The sequence below is a fragment of the Dasypus novemcinctus genome, chromosome 8, assembly GCF_030445035.2.
Source record: "Dasypus novemcinctus isolate mDasNov1 chromosome 8, mDasNov1.1.hap2, whole genome shotgun sequence".
Classification (NCBI taxonomy): Eukaryota; Metazoa; Chordata; class Mammalia; order Cingulata; family Dasypodidae; genus Dasypus; species Dasypus novemcinctus.
This window is the reverse complement of record NC_080680.1, coordinates 105,542,313-105,549,164: the sequence shown is the minus strand read 5'-3', so window position 1 is coordinate 105,549,164 and position 6,852 is coordinate 105,542,313. Positions and strand designations below refer to the sequence as shown.

General features: G+C 50.6%; 1 protein-coding gene across 3 annotated transcripts in view; it reads left to right on the top strand.

Annotated features, from left to right (window-relative positions):
• Positions 1-3,832: 3,832 nt before the first annotated feature.
• TMEM268 (transmembrane protein 268) overlaps positions 3,833-6,852 on the top strand; it is a 28,588-nt gene continuing 25,568 nt past the window's right edge. The window contains exon 1 of one of the 3 annotated variants that reach the window (XM_058302494.2): positions 3,833-3,952. The gene's annotated coding sequence lies outside the window, so the exon portion shown is untranslated. The remainder of the gene's footprint in view (positions 3,953-6,852) is intronic. The other 2 variants (XM_071217034.1, XM_071217035.1) reach the window with 2 other exon arrangements.

Here is a 6,852-nt window from a genome sequence, read left to right as displayed (position 1 = left end):
CTTAATCTGGCACATCTCCTGACAAGGACAGCTGTGTGTTTAGTCCCAAACTTCCATGTGCTGTTAACCTATATTGCGTATATGCCAGAGTGGAGTTAATAATTTGGTGCACGTCACCTCCAGGAGGTGAAGAAGACCTAATGGAGTCACTAGGGATGAAACATTTTGTGGGACATGCTTTTGGAAATAATTTCTTAAATAGCTCAAATTTATTAAGCATTAGCTGTATACCAAGAACAATTTCAGGTGCTTTCTACACATAATCTAATTCTCCCGCCCCCTCTCTGAAGTGGATATTATTCCTATTTTCCAAATTAGGAAATAGAACTTCAGAGAGAGAAAGTCACTGGCTCAAGGTCACAGGGCTAATTAGTGGCAAAGCCTGGACCTGAACCTGGGTCTAACTGGCTTTTCAGTTTGAAATGCTGTATTATTTAGTTCAGTCTGTTCAGATCATGGCAACATTTCAAGCAGTACATTTCTAAAAGAGTTGAGAAAGTCAGAGAATCTACAAAATTGGCAGACTTCCAAAACACAAGATTTAACTTTTGATCTTTGCCTTTTTCCTTCTTTGTTGGTGGCTCTGAGGCAATCCCCTGTACCATCTGCTGCTACACTTCAGGGTCTCCCAGGCTGGTAAGAAGTTCATTCCCTCTTCTTACTTCATCCAGATTGCCAAAGAGTGTTGGCAGCAAGCCTTCAATCTCGGGTACGCAACCCCTGTGAGCACAGGATAGATGGAGCAACTACTGAGGAAGGGTGGCTTTGGCTGGGGTGTGTGGTTTTTTGGATTTATCCGGCAGTTGAGGCTTCGGTGATTTCATTCATATCTCTTTATTGGCTAAATGCATTAACAAATCCTAAGGGGAGGGTGCTGGGAGAGACAGCTTTGAATGTGGGCAGAAACAGCCCTTAGGCCCAAAAGATTTATTCTGTTTTGGGGAAAGGGGACTTTGAACAATGACCATCCCTTGTAACAGGTGTCATTGTAGGTTGAACAAGGATAACCCTGTTCAAGGATGTCCTAGGCCCAGGACAGGAGAAGGCTCCAGAAGAAGCTAAGACCTGAGAACTCGAGAATGGGTCAGTTAGCCAGGTGATGAGGGGGGGATGGCAGCTAAGGCTTTCCCTTCCAGAAGGAGAGGGAGAGGTGACCGCTGAGAACTGGAAGTGAGAGAGTGTGGTGTGTGGGAGAAATTGAGAGATGGTCTGCATTCTTGGAGCTCCTGGGTTTTAGCGGTTGAGGCAAGAGCGGGTATAGATGAGTACAAGGCGAGGCTGGGGGGTGGGGAGGGGCTTGTGAATCCATCAAGACGTCGCCCTGGAGTCATCCTTGCCTGCTTTCCCAGTAGACTGGAGTGTAGTCACTGTTCCAGTTTGCTAAAAGCTGCTGGGAGTGATATTCCAGAAATGGGTTGGCTTTTATAATGGAAATTTATTAGGTTAAAAGTTAACAGTTCTGAGGGTGTGAAAATGTCCAAATCATGGCGTCATCAGAAATACTGTCTTACCGAAGGTCCGCTGCTGGTGATCCTGGACTCCTGCCACGTGGCAGGACTCAATGGCGTCTTCTGCCAGGCTGGGTCTCTGCCTTAGGAGAAGGCTTGCTTTCTCTCTGAGGTCAGCTGTGGGAGATTAGGCCTATGGCTCCTCTAGCCCTTCTCTCCTGGCCTCATCTCTTTCAGCCTCTCTGGGGCCTCTTTCCTTGCCTCTGTGCTCTGCTGATTCCAGCCTCCGGCCTCCAGGACTCATCTCTTTCAGCCTCTCAGGGGTTTCTCTGCTACTTTTTTTCTGCATGTCTCTGTGTCTATAGCTTTTTGTCTCTCCTGTTTATAAAGGGCTCCAGCAAGAGGACCAAGACCCACCCTGCGTCACGCCTCATGAAGCAATCCAATCAAATTCTCCATTCTCCATGGAGCATTCGCTCCTCCATGCCATAGTGCCCAACTAAGCACTGACGTTTCAGAGACCCAGTAGGAAGGATGCCTTGCTGTCCAAGAATGCAGCTCACTTTTACTGAGCACTTCCCACTAAGCACCTTGTATACATCATCTCATTTAATCCTTATACTCTCTGTTTGGCAGGTATTGTTATCCTCTTTTACAAAGGAGGAAATCAAGTCTCATAGGGGTGGACTGACTTGTCCAAGGTCACATGCCAGTAAGTGGTGAAGGCCAGTTGGCCAGCTTCAAAAACCTGCATCTTATGTGCTGCTCTAGAAGAGGAGATTAATGTGTCAATAAATGAGTTCCTGCTATAGTGAGCAACAGCAAGAATGCAGAGTGAAGTTAGCCTGGCAGAAAGGGTTTCATAGGGGAGATAGTAAGTATTGCTGGAGAAGCAGGATTTTAATAGACAGAGACCAGGCCACAAACCTATGGCAGGGTTCCTTTCAATATCCTATTAGCATTTAGTAAAGCCCTGACTTTCCTTGGGCCTCTTGTTCCCCTTCCAACCCTCCCCCCCACCCCTTTTTTTTTAATTAGGTAAACTAAATAGGGATCTTGTATGTTTTGCTCAATGTTTCCCAGTACCATGCCTGGCACTTAGCAGATACCAAACATCGGTTTATTGAAGGAATAAACGAATTTCAATTTTATTAGCCTATTGTCTGGTGACTGAGGGTACCTGGTTGGTAACTGCTGTCAGTTTCTCAATCGTTGCTTACTGTTTCTAAGCAGTCTGCCTCTGTGGGCTGGCCGAGCACACAGTCAGCTCAGGTCTGAGAGGCCCCAGCAATTGGCAATATCTGTTGAAATAAAAAATGTACAACATTCTGTCAAGGAAGTGTAGGCTGTGATGGTTGTGCAAAGATATCATATGAACTTTGCTGCAAGGCCTGAGAAAGCAAGAGTGGGAACCCCCTACAAGTCCACCAAGAGGAGGGGCAAGAAAAAGAGAGACCTGTTCCACCATACATGGGGGTTTATGCAGCCTTTAAAAAGAAACGAGAGCATTCTGGCAGGAGGTACACTCCAAGGTACTTTGTTGAAAGCAGAGGCAGGGTGCCCACCAGATTAGAGTAAGCTCTTGTACATAGAAATATACACGCATTGGGACATGTGTGCTCTATGGAAAAAAACACCAGGTTAATGGCTTCCTCAGGGCAAGGGGGACTGACTGCACGGTAGGCCCTCTTGAAATGATAAGGGACGATGTGGGGGTGGCAGCTAACATCTGGTGAGCAGTTACCCGCCTGGCAATTGTGTACATGTCACATAGATTATTTCATTAAATCTTCACACAGCCCCATGAAATAGTTATCATTATCAGTCTTTTACAGAAAAGGTACGGAGAGACTAAAGAGTTTACTGAAGATGATATCCCAGATAATTGGGGAGTCCTGGATTAGCGCTCAGGTAGTCTGATCCCCAAACTGATGCTCTTACAAAAAATAAGACTGCGCACATATGATTCCTCATTGCAAACAGTCCTGATAAATTTCTGGGCCCAAATATCCCATCAGCTTAATTCCATGACTGTAGTGAGACCTGGACCGGTCCACAAGAGGTAAGTCGCTCCTCTGAAAACGGGGAGACAAAGGCTTGGAGCCGGGCGGGGTCTAGGCCCGGGTCATGCGGGCGGCCCGCAGCGCCCCAGGTACACGTGGCCGCTGAAGACGCAGAGACTCTCCGGAGTCCCAGGAGGGAGCCCGGCTGATGAAACGCAGCCTCCCAGCTCAGCTCCGACGCGGGCCCGAGAGGGAAGCCTCTTTTCCAGGCCCGGAGGCGAGCTTCGCGGGGCGGCTCCTCCCAGGGGGGTGACCGAGCGGGGGCCGCTTCATCCTCCAGGGGCGGGACCGAGGAGGGCGGCGCCGCGCAGCGCGGGAGGCGGGCGGAGCGGCAGGGCGCCTGGCGGCGGTGCCCGGAGGCTGCGGCGCGCGGCCCAGAGAGGCAAGGGTCCCCCTGCCTTCGGCGTCCCCGGGCGGCGGCGGCGGCGGCGGCGAGGGCGGGTAAGTGAGCGCTCGGTGGCCGGCCAGGGGCGCGCGGGGCCGGCGCCGCGCTTAGATTTCTGACGCGCGGCCGCCGCTTCGGCCTGCTCTTGGACCCTCAAGGTTTGGGTGGGCGCGGGGGGTCTGAGTCCTAGGTTCTTCCGTGCGCCTTTGGGCCGCCTTCCCCCGGCGTGTCGTGCGTGGGAGAAGGGCAGCTTCTGTGAGCCCGTGGCCGCGGGGCGGTAATTTATAGGGTGAAGGGAGATCCCCAGGGAGCAGAGCTGGGGCAGAACTTGAGGGAAGAGACTGCGCAAGATGTAGTTGTCCAAGGCAGGCGGGTGGGACGCTTCCTCCTGCAAAAGCCCCGGGTTCCAGTTTCAGGGGGCTCTGCCCCCGACTGGCTTCTTGACCACGGATAGATCACTTTCTTTTCCGGGGCTTAATTTGCTCATCTGCAAATGGAAATCACCGACCCACTAGCTCTCTCTCTCCCTCAGGGCATTTCCACCCCCAAAACTTCTGTGTCAGGCCCTCTTAGGTTCTCTTGTTGGAACTCTGCAATTTAACAAACAAACCCAAACCATCTTGACCTTCGAAAACACGAGGTTTCTCCCCTTCTCTGACAAAAACGCGCCTCTTCCTTGGAGAGGTTGGGCGCCCAGTGTCCAGTCTGCAGAGATGGAGCCCTTTACCCAAAAGGACTTTGAAAACATTTTCCCAGATGGACAGCTGGAAGGTCTGGCTAAAATGCAGAATCAGGAAAGGGAACTCAGAAAAGTGGAGGGAGTGAATGGCGAGTTGCTGGGGCCTGGCGCTGCCCTCACACCCTCTGCCCTGCCTCCACCCTGGAGACTGCCTCTCCCTCCCCCATCCCCCTAGGGCTGGTGTGATGTAGGATGGGTCTTGCTGCTGGCCTCCTCAGGCCAACAGAGTCCAGATTGGCTGGATGGGGTGGGGCCAGAATGAGAACACAGGGAGTGCACAGGCTAGGGGTGTGTGCAGCCCGATGCCCTGATTGGACTGCCATCCTACCCCCCCCCCCCCAGCTCAGCCTAGACCTCTCCTGCCACAAGCCGCCTGCAGAACCTTCTCCCTGCCCAGGTGTTCCCTCTTATTTCCTTGTTTGGTGATTGTTTCATAATTCTGTTTCTATGGCTGTGTGTCCCACCAGATGGTGATCCCCAGCAGGGAGAGCTGATTAGGGACTTTAGAGTTTATCTCTCGTTTTATAATCAGAAAAACACAGGGCCTGGCACTAGATTAGAGGGTTCTTAGGGTATGTCCGTGGAGTAAAAATAATGACAGCTGTGTACTTCCAGTGATTTCTGTTCTAGTGCTTTGCCTGTGTAAACTCGTTAAGCCTCACAAAAACCCTAAGGTTACCATTATTTTCTCCATTTACTCATGAGGAAACCGAGGCAGAGAGAAGTTAAATAACTTGCTCAAGGTCACACAGGTGGGAAGTGGCAGGACTGGGCAGGCTACTTTTAGCTATGACACTAGAACAGCCTCCAGGTGAATGAATGAGTTCTAACTGGCCAGCTGGGTGTTGGGATTTCTTCCCAAAGCCCATGCCTACCCGAGGGATTATTTCAGAAGAACCAAGTGGTTGCCTCGAGTGGCCTGAATCTAGTTTTACAGAGAACCTAATGGAACATTCCGTGCCACCTGGAGGGATACCCATGTAGCTCCAGCTCGCCTGGGGTCCCTTCTGCTTGGAGAGGCGGAGGGTGGGCGCCTGGGTCCCACAGGTCTCTCTCAGACTCTGCTATAGGTTCTCTGGGCTGCAGGTTCCTAGATGATGTCCCTGGGTTCCAGCAAATGGATCTAAGGATTACTTCTGCTTCGTGAGTCTTGGAGGGGATAGATTAAGCAGTTGTGGAAAGGGCTGCCGTGATTGTCAGGTGCAGGGCAGACATCCTTATAGCTGTTGTTTTCATGTCTCTTTTGGTACAAAGTAAGAGGAAGGAAGGAAGGTTGGTACAGTCGACTGGTAAATGTTCAGCAATGCTTGCGACTGCCTGCTGCAGGCTTGGCCTTGGGCTAGGCCTGGAGGAGACCGTCCCTGCCTTCCCCAGTGGTCCCTTTTCTCCCACAGTGTTCCCTATTCCCCCAAAACGCAGTATGAAATTTATGACTAGATCACACCTGGTAAACACAGCCTCCTAGAACCCATTTTTTTTTTTTTTTTAAGGTGATGTATTAGTCAGCCAAAGGGGCGCTGAAACAAAGTACCAGAAATCTGTTGGCTTTAATACGGGTTTTTATTTGGGGTAGAAGCTTACAGACACAAGGCCATCAAGAGTAAGTTACTTCCCTCACCAAAGTCTATTTTCCTGTGTTGGAGCAAGATGATGCTGGTGTTCCGCCTTCCTCCACCTCTTAAGGCTCCGTGGTCCCAGCTTCTTCCAATACCAGCTGTAGGCTGAGAAGTCTCGTCTCCTTCCCGGGGCTCATTTCTCTCTGGGCTCAGCTGCTCAGTTCTCTGGTCTCTGCAGCTGCAAAGTATCAGACGAATGGCTCGTTCCTCTCCCAGGGCCTCTGCCGTGTCTAAGGAGCCGTCTCTATTCCTCTGTGCCCTCCTGTGTGTTTACTTCCTGAGGTTCCAGTGTCCTAAACTCCAACCTCCCTTCTCTGTGCTGAGGGTTCTCTGTGAGTCCCCGCCCCCTTGGACTCAACCTTCTACTGACGTGGCCCAATCAAGGCCTTAATCATTATTTAAACAAGTAAAAGTTAAACCTTTGAATCCAATATGACCTAATATGCCTAGAGGGACAGACCAGTTTACAAACATAATCCAGTATCTACTTTTGGAATTCATAAACAATATCAAACTGCTACAGGTGGTTAAAGGAACAGGCTCAGAAATAGCACAAGGGTGTGGTAATTATGGGGTTGGCTGTTACAGGCAGATCACTTCC